Below are 9,359 nucleotides of genomic sequence, written 5' to 3' on the forward strand. Positions count from 1 at the left end.
GGGGCGTGCTCGGCCAGGGCGCTCTCGGCCAGGGCGCTCTCGGCCAGGGCGTCCTGAGCCCCCTCGCCCCCCTCACCGAGCTCGGCAGCCAGCGCACCGCCGCACACTAGAACACACAGTAGTAGAAACACTCTCATGGCGCACTTCCTGGTGCCAGCATTATCCGACACGACGAGACGACAGAATACACTGAACGCGTTCACGGGCCGAAGTGCCGGACCGCAATAAGTCGGGCGGTATTATGTCCCGATGGTTTTACTCGGAGATAATTTGCCATGAAGAAATGTACGAGAAACTGGAGAATTGCATAAGGCGACACGATCATTTCGCACATAAAAAAACAGCCATTACTTGGCTGAAAGGGTTTCGGTCGATCGATTCCGATATGATGAAAGAAAGTCTAGTGTTTCCTATGCTTTGTGCACCGAACGCTGATTTTGTTTGACATTGTGGGAATAAATTATATAGCTATGTATTTTGCAGGGTCTCTTTTGATGGAAGATAAATTCAATCACTGGCAACTGCCTTTATTTGTGGTAACACAGCTACTTATTGCACCTACCAATTAAAATAATGACACAATTATTTTTATAACATGAGACGGGGCAAACGAATTTGTTATATTCGTATGCGGGCCAATAATGCAGGCTTTAATTAAAACATGCGGTTTGGTCCACTTTCGGAAATTACCTAAGTAATTATATAACAGTCATACTTTTCCGCGATGTCTGATCCCATTAAAATTCATGACAATTGCCAAAATTCGTGGTTTTGTCATCGTTACTTTCTACCTCTTCCGCAGTTCCTACGCTCGTAAAGCGGCAGGCGGAGCATCCATAATCTGCATCGTGCAGTAATAACACATTCCAAATTGCGAAACGAAATTTCAATGAAGAAATAATTCACGCTGCGGCACCCCTAATGCACCCCTGCCCTGGTAGGTGTAACAAAAAGCCCTTAGAAAGGTCACGATAAGGTTATTTCATATTGGGTTATGAAATATGTTTAAGTAAAAAAGGTGCAGCCAATGAGAAGGACATGGATAATCGAAGGATTTGTTACGAAAGCTCCCAAATATGACTGCCTCTAATTGACCTTCATATTACGCACCAGACAATGACACCGCTACATAATAATTAACTATTTAAAGAAATCAATTGATTTGAAAATTCATTTGCAATTTGATAACTTATCGGAATCACAAATAGTTTTATGAATTCCAAAGTGATTACCATTTAAAAAAATACATGTAAGGAATATAATTTATGAAATATTGGTACTCCAATCACAGCGTATATGGATCATTTTTGTTACATGTCAGGTAAGGTGATTAGTCTTACGCTCTAGGTGCTAGTCGGAACGACTATATAGTCATTGCAGTGTAGAATCACCCTGCAAAAAGATTTGTTACTTTAATTTTTTTTTAAACTTATAGATTTTAAAGCTATTAGATTAGTGAGAAGATAGTGCTTGTTATGTAAAAAAAACATGAAAATATAACATAAAATATAAAATAATACAGTTTGCGTGTGAAATAGATCCGGAATCCTGGACGAGTGTTTTCGACTCGGTGGCTACTGAAGTACTAAATCGATATTTTTTCATATTTGCAACTCATATAAAACTGCAAACATCCCGATCCTACCCACATCCTTCCTTATTCAAATGGTGTCCTACCGTCCTGTGAGCAAATCACATTATGAAAAGTGTTACTCTGATAAATCCATATCGTACACCTGCATTTCCATACTTCTGGCGAAGTGCAATTAGTGTTACATAAACAGCCTACAATATACATCTCGTCAACATCTACGCTATACCGGGCCGGTATCCGTGCAATAATTTTTGATCATCTTCCGGCAGCCATAAAGAACTCCACAAGTGCCAATGTATTTAAGAAAAAGGTTGCAATTGGTTGCTGCACATCGATAGGGACGAGGTTGTCAATCTTTTTAAAGTTCGAGATTAGCGGAAATTGACTAATCTGCTTTCCTTCCATACTTTTATTTGCTCTCGACATTTTTACGTTTTTTCACTATGTATTTTCGTATTAATAAATTTAGTACTCGCTGTTATTTGGCATATTATTTATTACTCATATCTCAATTTATTATCATTTCAATTATGTTTTTATATTTTAAGTTTTTATTTATTTCAATGATACATGGAATAATTGGATGGGAGGGAACTTAAAACAACCATATTAAACCATTAGAAACTGTTAAAAAAATTATATTAAAAATAATGCTTTACAAAAATCGCACTTTTCCCTCTTTCCAATTGTTTCAAGAAGTTAAACTTTTAGACGTAAGACAAATATATTGTTTTCAATGTTTAAAATATACATTTAAGAACCAAAATTGATTTACAAGTAATTCAAATAGATCAAGTCAAAGAAGGAATCGTGTGTTAGAAATACCACATTGCAAAACGAGGCTCGCACAGAGACATGCATATTTTATAGGCCCAAAAATTTTGGATTCTTTTTTAACTGATAATATTTCATTGATTCCAAACTTTCAAAATTTTCCTTCTTTTAAAAAACACGCACTATCCTGGATTCAAACTAAATATATGAACTCTTTTTTTCTATAATATATTTTGTTGCCCTTTAATAATAAGGAATATTTTTTATGTTTTTTTAAATATTTTTTATTTCCTTTTTTAATTACTATTAAAAAAATACCAAATAATCTTTTACATGATATTTTATTTTCTCTTTCTTGTTACACAAAAATATTATAACTGTCTATTTATTATAAGAGCAAAAATTCATCGACATTTTTTTGTATACCCTCGAACAGGCCATGCCTTTGTGGAATTTTTTGTTTACTAATTTTACAATTAATATGTATTTCATTGCTATTTAATTATCCATTATTTTTTTAATACTCTGTTTTACCTCTTATGTATATTGTAAAAAATAAACAAAAAATAAATAAATAATTAAATAAAATAAATAATTATTTTGTATAATCGATTATGTATGAATCTAAATTTGTATAATTTATTCTTTGATATTTAAATATGATTATATTTTTAAAATTGTCTTTGGAATTTTATTATTAATTCTTTGTTTTTCTGGGTTATTATTCTATTGCATCACATGTCATTATAATTTAATCGTATTAATTTAACTATGTAGTTTTTATTGTTAATTATTATGGCTTGACACGGGCACAGCCTAAAAAGCCTTAATAAGTTCATTAATATTTAAATGAGTGTAATTTTGAATGAATGAATAAATATATAAAGAAATAGTCAAAGTAAAGTGCTTCATAAAATAAACAAATGGAAGAACTTAAAAGTGAGTACAATTTCTATACAGTCCACTAATTCCTTTTGTCATTAGTGTACAAAGCCTGAATTGTATTAAGCCGACCAATTGAGCTAGTTTCAGTTAATAATCCTGAAAAAGGAAATCAAGTGAAGAAGAATCCATCTTGTTAGTGGTTGGCGCATTTGCCTACCGTACTTGAGATCTCGGGTTCGATTCCTGAGAAGATTGACGTGATATATTTGTTTTCGAAGGTGGTTTTACACTGAAGTATATCATTGTCTCTGGGCTGACACCGGATGCGTAATACTGATCACCTTTCCTTCCTGTAACAGATGATCGCGATACGCTGAATTTGCTTTAAAAATTCAGTACCCTATGCAATATCAGGGGTAGATTGGTGTTTGATGCTGCTGATGAGTATAAATATTATCAATAATAATTTTAAACATACGAGTACACTATAATAATCATTATTATATATCAAACAAACAAACAAGCAAACTACCACGCCGTTTCCCCGTAGGGGTAGGCAGAGAAGATAGAACGTCATAACAATCTATATTGGCATACATACCTCGCTTCCTCTACATTCATACATCTTCTCATGCACGCACGCCGATTATTCCTACTTTTGACATGTCCATCTTCAAGTATTTGATGGACTTGATCGCGCCATGTCTTTCTCGGTCTTCCTCGTTTTCTGCATCCATCAACATTTGCATCGTAGATCCGTTTAGCCATTCTTTCACTGTCCATTCGCTCTACATGTCCAAACCAACGCGGCACCCCTTTTTTGATTCTGTCAATAATGCATGTCTCAGCCTTACACACTTCACGGATCTCGACATTTGTGCACCTATCATACATCGTTTTACCACACACTCGCCTGAGGGATCGCATTTCGACAGCATTCAACCTACTTTCATAATAATTTTTCCAATTGCATACTTCGCTCCCATACATTAGAGTTGGCACTAGAACTCTGTGAACGTTGTGAACCGCTAGTTTAGCCTCCTGCGATAAACATTTGTTTGCCAAAGTAGATTTTAGTGCACCGTTCACCCTGTTCCCGGCACCCACCCCCTTCTTTCAATATCTTTCTCGGCCTTTCCGTCCCTAGTAAACATACTTCCGAGGTACACAAATTCTTTTACCTGATTCAAAATATCTCCGTTCACGCTGATTTCACATTTAGTTATATTTTCATCCCTTTCAAAAACCATCACTTTCGATTTATCAACATTCATAAGCAAATCGCTTATTATATATCAGTAATATTATTTAATGGTGCAGTCAATTTCGCCGTACAAACAAAAGAAACATACATTAGAATATATAATATATAATAATGATGAACACTAAATTAGAATAAAATAGAAAAGAAGGAAGAAGAATAAAAAGAAAAAATATATAGTCCTACCGTTTTATATTTATATTCATAATCGTTTTCTTTGGCGTAGGCCTGTGGTAACCAGATTACAAAATGCACAAGATTTATTTCGTTTGATAGCAACTCAAAACGAATATTAAATTTGGTATTGCTTGAATAAATTCGTTGCAAAATCGGTACTGCTTATTTAGTAACATCTAAATTAATAAAATCCAACCGTCGTTTTACATTTGAATACTGCTTCGATTACATCGATATTTCGACGTAATCGCTTATTAGCAAGGATTTATATATTTACAGTTTCGTGAACCTTTTACATAATTACAATAAAACCAGTGAAAATAGAAAAATAAAACAAAAAATAGCGTAATATTAAAAAGAGCAAAAACATCGAAAAAAGCATTCATCAAAAAATTTAAATATTACACCTGTAACAAATGTCGGCCTCGTGGTGGAGTGGTCAGTGCGTTTGCCTACCATGCAAGAGGTCTCGGGTTCGATTCCCGACATGGCTGACATGAATATTTATTTAAAAAGGGTGTTTTCACACTAGAATATTTCATAGTCCTTGGACTGGTATCTGAAGCGTAAGACTGATCAAAATAAGGTAAAATACCTATGTAACAAAAATGATCAAGATGCGCTGCGGTTGTTGTACCAATGCAGTGCCCTATGCACCATTAGGTGCGGAAAGGGAATGAAAAAAAAATGTAAATGTTTGCTTACATAAAAGAAAGGTAAATTAAAGAAAATAGCAGTTTTAAAAAAGAGGAAGAGAGAAAAAAAGTGCTTTAAAAGTAATGTTAAAAAGTTTACATCATGGTATATATAAATATTAATTCTGAAGAATAGTAAATTAAAAAATAAACACAGAGTAAAGAGTTCAAACAAGAATAAAGAACTAATCATTCTTTGAATTTTCAATTATTAATTCTTTTTCAAAACACAGGACGAAGTCATCAGCGACGTGGTATAAAATAATTCTAAATCATCAACAATATTTTAATTTTGTCCAATTTTTGTAGACAAGGACTGGAATATTATAACAGAGATGAAGAACTTCATAAACTTCAACGGATGAAAGAATTGAAGGAAAATAGATGTTCAAATATGGGCAGAATGGTGAATGTTACACAGTGTGTAAAGTGGCCACTTAAACCAATGACAGATCATAAGCCCTGTAAGTGCCTAGATTTCTATATTATCTTCTCTAAAATGTTCTTTATCTCTGTTGTAATATGTTAATCTAAATTATCACTATATTGATTTGCAAGTCGCTGCATGCGAATAATTGGTGAATTCAATAAATAATTAGTACCATGATGATGACTGTAAAATAAAAAAAAAACAGTCTTGTTGGTCTATGTGGAATAAGAAAATTGTGTGGAAAGGATGTTTGATAAATGAGATAATATCGGTGCATAAGGCGCTGTGTCGGTACGCCAATTGCAGCATACGTATCTTGATATTTTTTGTGTAAAATGAATGTAAGACCAGTTACTTACTATGAACTGTAACAGTGTAAAAACACGTTTTAAAAATATTTCATGTCACCCTTTTTGGGAATCGAACCGAACATCTCATGCATAGTAGGCAATCGCACTAACCGCTAGTTTACGAAGCGGCTGAAAATTGGAAAAAAAAACTTAGTTTATGGCCATACGCATTGTTAAAATCCACAAGACATTCGATATTTTTACTAAAGTACCATTACGGCATCGAGTCGAAAACGCTCGTCCAGGGCTTGGTTCTATTTCACACATTCACATACAGAACTGTTTTCTTCACCCGCCAGGACACGGAAATGGTAGGTACCCGTTAGCAAAGATTAAGGAAACCAAACTTAAGATACAGAAATAATACATAAAAATACAATTTTATTGTTTAGCAACTAAAATTACATCAAAATTAAAATACAAAAAAACCACCAACTCTGAATATAAAATCTAATTAATTGAAAATGTTGATATATGGGAGATGCCACGATTTAAAAAAAATGGTCTATGAAGTAAAGGAGTAAAAAAAATATTTTTAATTCATAATTTTGAATTCCCGCGAAAACGGTCCATCACATTGGCCGCGCCCCTAATACGTCACGATTCGGTAAAAAAAAATATGATAATTTACATATTTTATAATCATTTATTTTTTAAAGTTATGCATGCAATCATTTCTCCACAGTATCCATATTGATTTTAAAAATACAATTAAATCTTCTTAACCCATTTCACATAATTTTATTGGTATTCGTAGTATGTGATATTTCCCTAGAGACGCAAGTTTAAATAAATATTTCACATCAACCATGACGGGAATCGAACCCGAAACCTTTTGCATGCTAGGCAAACGCGCTGACCATTACACCACGAGGCCGACAAACTATAATATTATTAAATATATATATGTATTACAATATTTTGAGTAAAAATTAACAGATGGAAGAATTGAAGAAATATGAATGTTCAAACATAGGCAAAGTAGTGAATGTTGCACAGTGCGGCCACTTAAACCAGCGACAGGTCATTAGCCCTGTAAATGCCTATACTTCCACATTCGCTTCTCTAAGATGTTTTGCATCCCTGTTGTAATTTGTTAATCCTAATGAGTCTCTAGGGGGTTAAATCCAATCTTTGTCTACAAACATTTGGCCAAATTCAAAATATTGTAATAAAAACAACTGGTCCAAAAAGAAGTTTAAAAATTGGAAAATGGTTTTGAAGCGTTGCCTTGTATGTGAAATAATTCGATCAGATGAATCTTTTCACAAAAATAAAGGTTATTAATTAATTAATTCTTTAACTTCACTAAAATCAACAGGTGGAAGAATTAAATAAATATGGATGTTCAAAAATAGGCAATATGGTGAATGTTACACAGTGTGTAAAGTGGCCACTTAAACATGTCTTTAAATTTATACTTACCTGTTATTTAAATATCATAAATAATTAATGTTTTAATTAATGACACGTAATTTAATGTCTTTGCCTAAAGAAAGTTGTATAAAATTGTTTTTCATTCAAAACACATTATTTTTTATACTAAAGTCCGAGGAGGAATTAGGGCGCGGGCCGGGGGGTTAGAACAAAAAACATTGAAGTCCCATAGTTATTTGATAGGCCATACTTTAAATGTTTTTTTCTTAAATATTTTTATCAAAAGCCTATAAATCCAAAAAAACACAAATAAATTACGTTTTTACTTTGAGAGGTACATTTAAAACAGCGTTACAACTTTAAACCGCTCTCCTGAACAATTTACCAAATGTGACTTCCAGCATTTCAGCTTTAAGGTACAATTTTGTTTATATTTACAAAGATTATTTATTGAATTCACTCAAAAATAAAACTGTATTATTTAAAAATAATATATTTTTTTATTTTATTAATATTTTATTTGATAACAACTCAATTTCACTGTAAGGCAGAGATGACAAAACGCTAAATTATGTCTAGAATAGGTATTTATGTATTAATTTGTTTCACATTATATCTTGGCATACTAGATTATTTCACTGCCATAAATCTTGTCATGTGTGCCCTTCGATTATGTAAACTCAAACATGACCCTATTTGATTAACTGTATCTGATCGTGCCAAATCCTTGACCATCCTTGTCCTTCACTGTCGCGAAATATTCTGGTAACATTTAAACTAGCTTAATATAAAACCTACCGTGTTTGAAACCTATAAAAAAAATAGTTTTACAATAAATATAAATATAATTGTATAAAAACAGACTGGACTACAATTTTTTTTTTAATTTCCATTTTTTTCATTAAATTTATTTAATTTAACAAAATTATCGCATGAATATACATATTTACTACCCGGGAATCTATATAAAACTAGTGAATAGAAAATGAATACGGAGCGTTATCTGGTTAGCATAGTCTCCATCTAACATGGCTCAGCCTGTTCTAAGATGGAGATTATTTATCTTTTAAAGTACGAGTAGTTTTATACTAATATAACAATAACAAAAAAAAACTACTTAATTATAAATGCACAGCTAATCAAATGTGAGAAATCGATAATCGCTATTATATAAATATAAAGTATTTATATGTGCTAAGAAAACATAATATTACTTAAACATAAATAATACAGTTTAATATATAATAAAAAACAAACATAAAGTACTGTAATACATAAGAATATAAATAATAAATTATGCACCAATCATACAAATATAAAGTAATACGTTTATTTTTACGTATATTTTTCAAAAAAATCTCTCGCTACAGTAATTATATGTGCAGTTATTTTTGTTTTAAAATTTGTTTTTAATGTTGAGTCTTTTATATTTGGTATTAAATCATTCAATATTTTTGGAGCAGTTACATTTTTGGACCAATCACAATTAGATTTAATCGTCGATTGTCGAACTGCAAATAAGCAGTTTAGTTTTACATCAGTAGAAGTGAAATACATGTAAATTTTTATGTCTGTATATATTTGTTTGTCTAATAAGCAGTTTTACCCTCTTACGAGCATCTTCAGACTGGTAAATATACAGGTTGAAATGGTTTATAAACTATACGTATTTTGTATACGAAACAAAACAGTTAGTACCTACCTACATTTAAAAAAAAAACACAAAACTATTGAGTGTTAATATCTTTCTATCTAAGTCTATTTATTTATTTAATCCAATATAAAATACAAATACATAGTTAACAAAAATGTTTTT

The sequence above is a fragment of the Micrasema longulum genome, unplaced genomic scaffold (genome assembly GCF_059751315.1).
Source record: "Micrasema longulum isolate JH-2025_06_02 unplaced genomic scaffold, ASM5975131v1 h1tg001958l, whole genome shotgun sequence".
Classification (NCBI taxonomy): Eukaryota; Metazoa; Arthropoda; class Insecta; order Trichoptera; family Brachycentridae; genus Micrasema; species Micrasema longulum.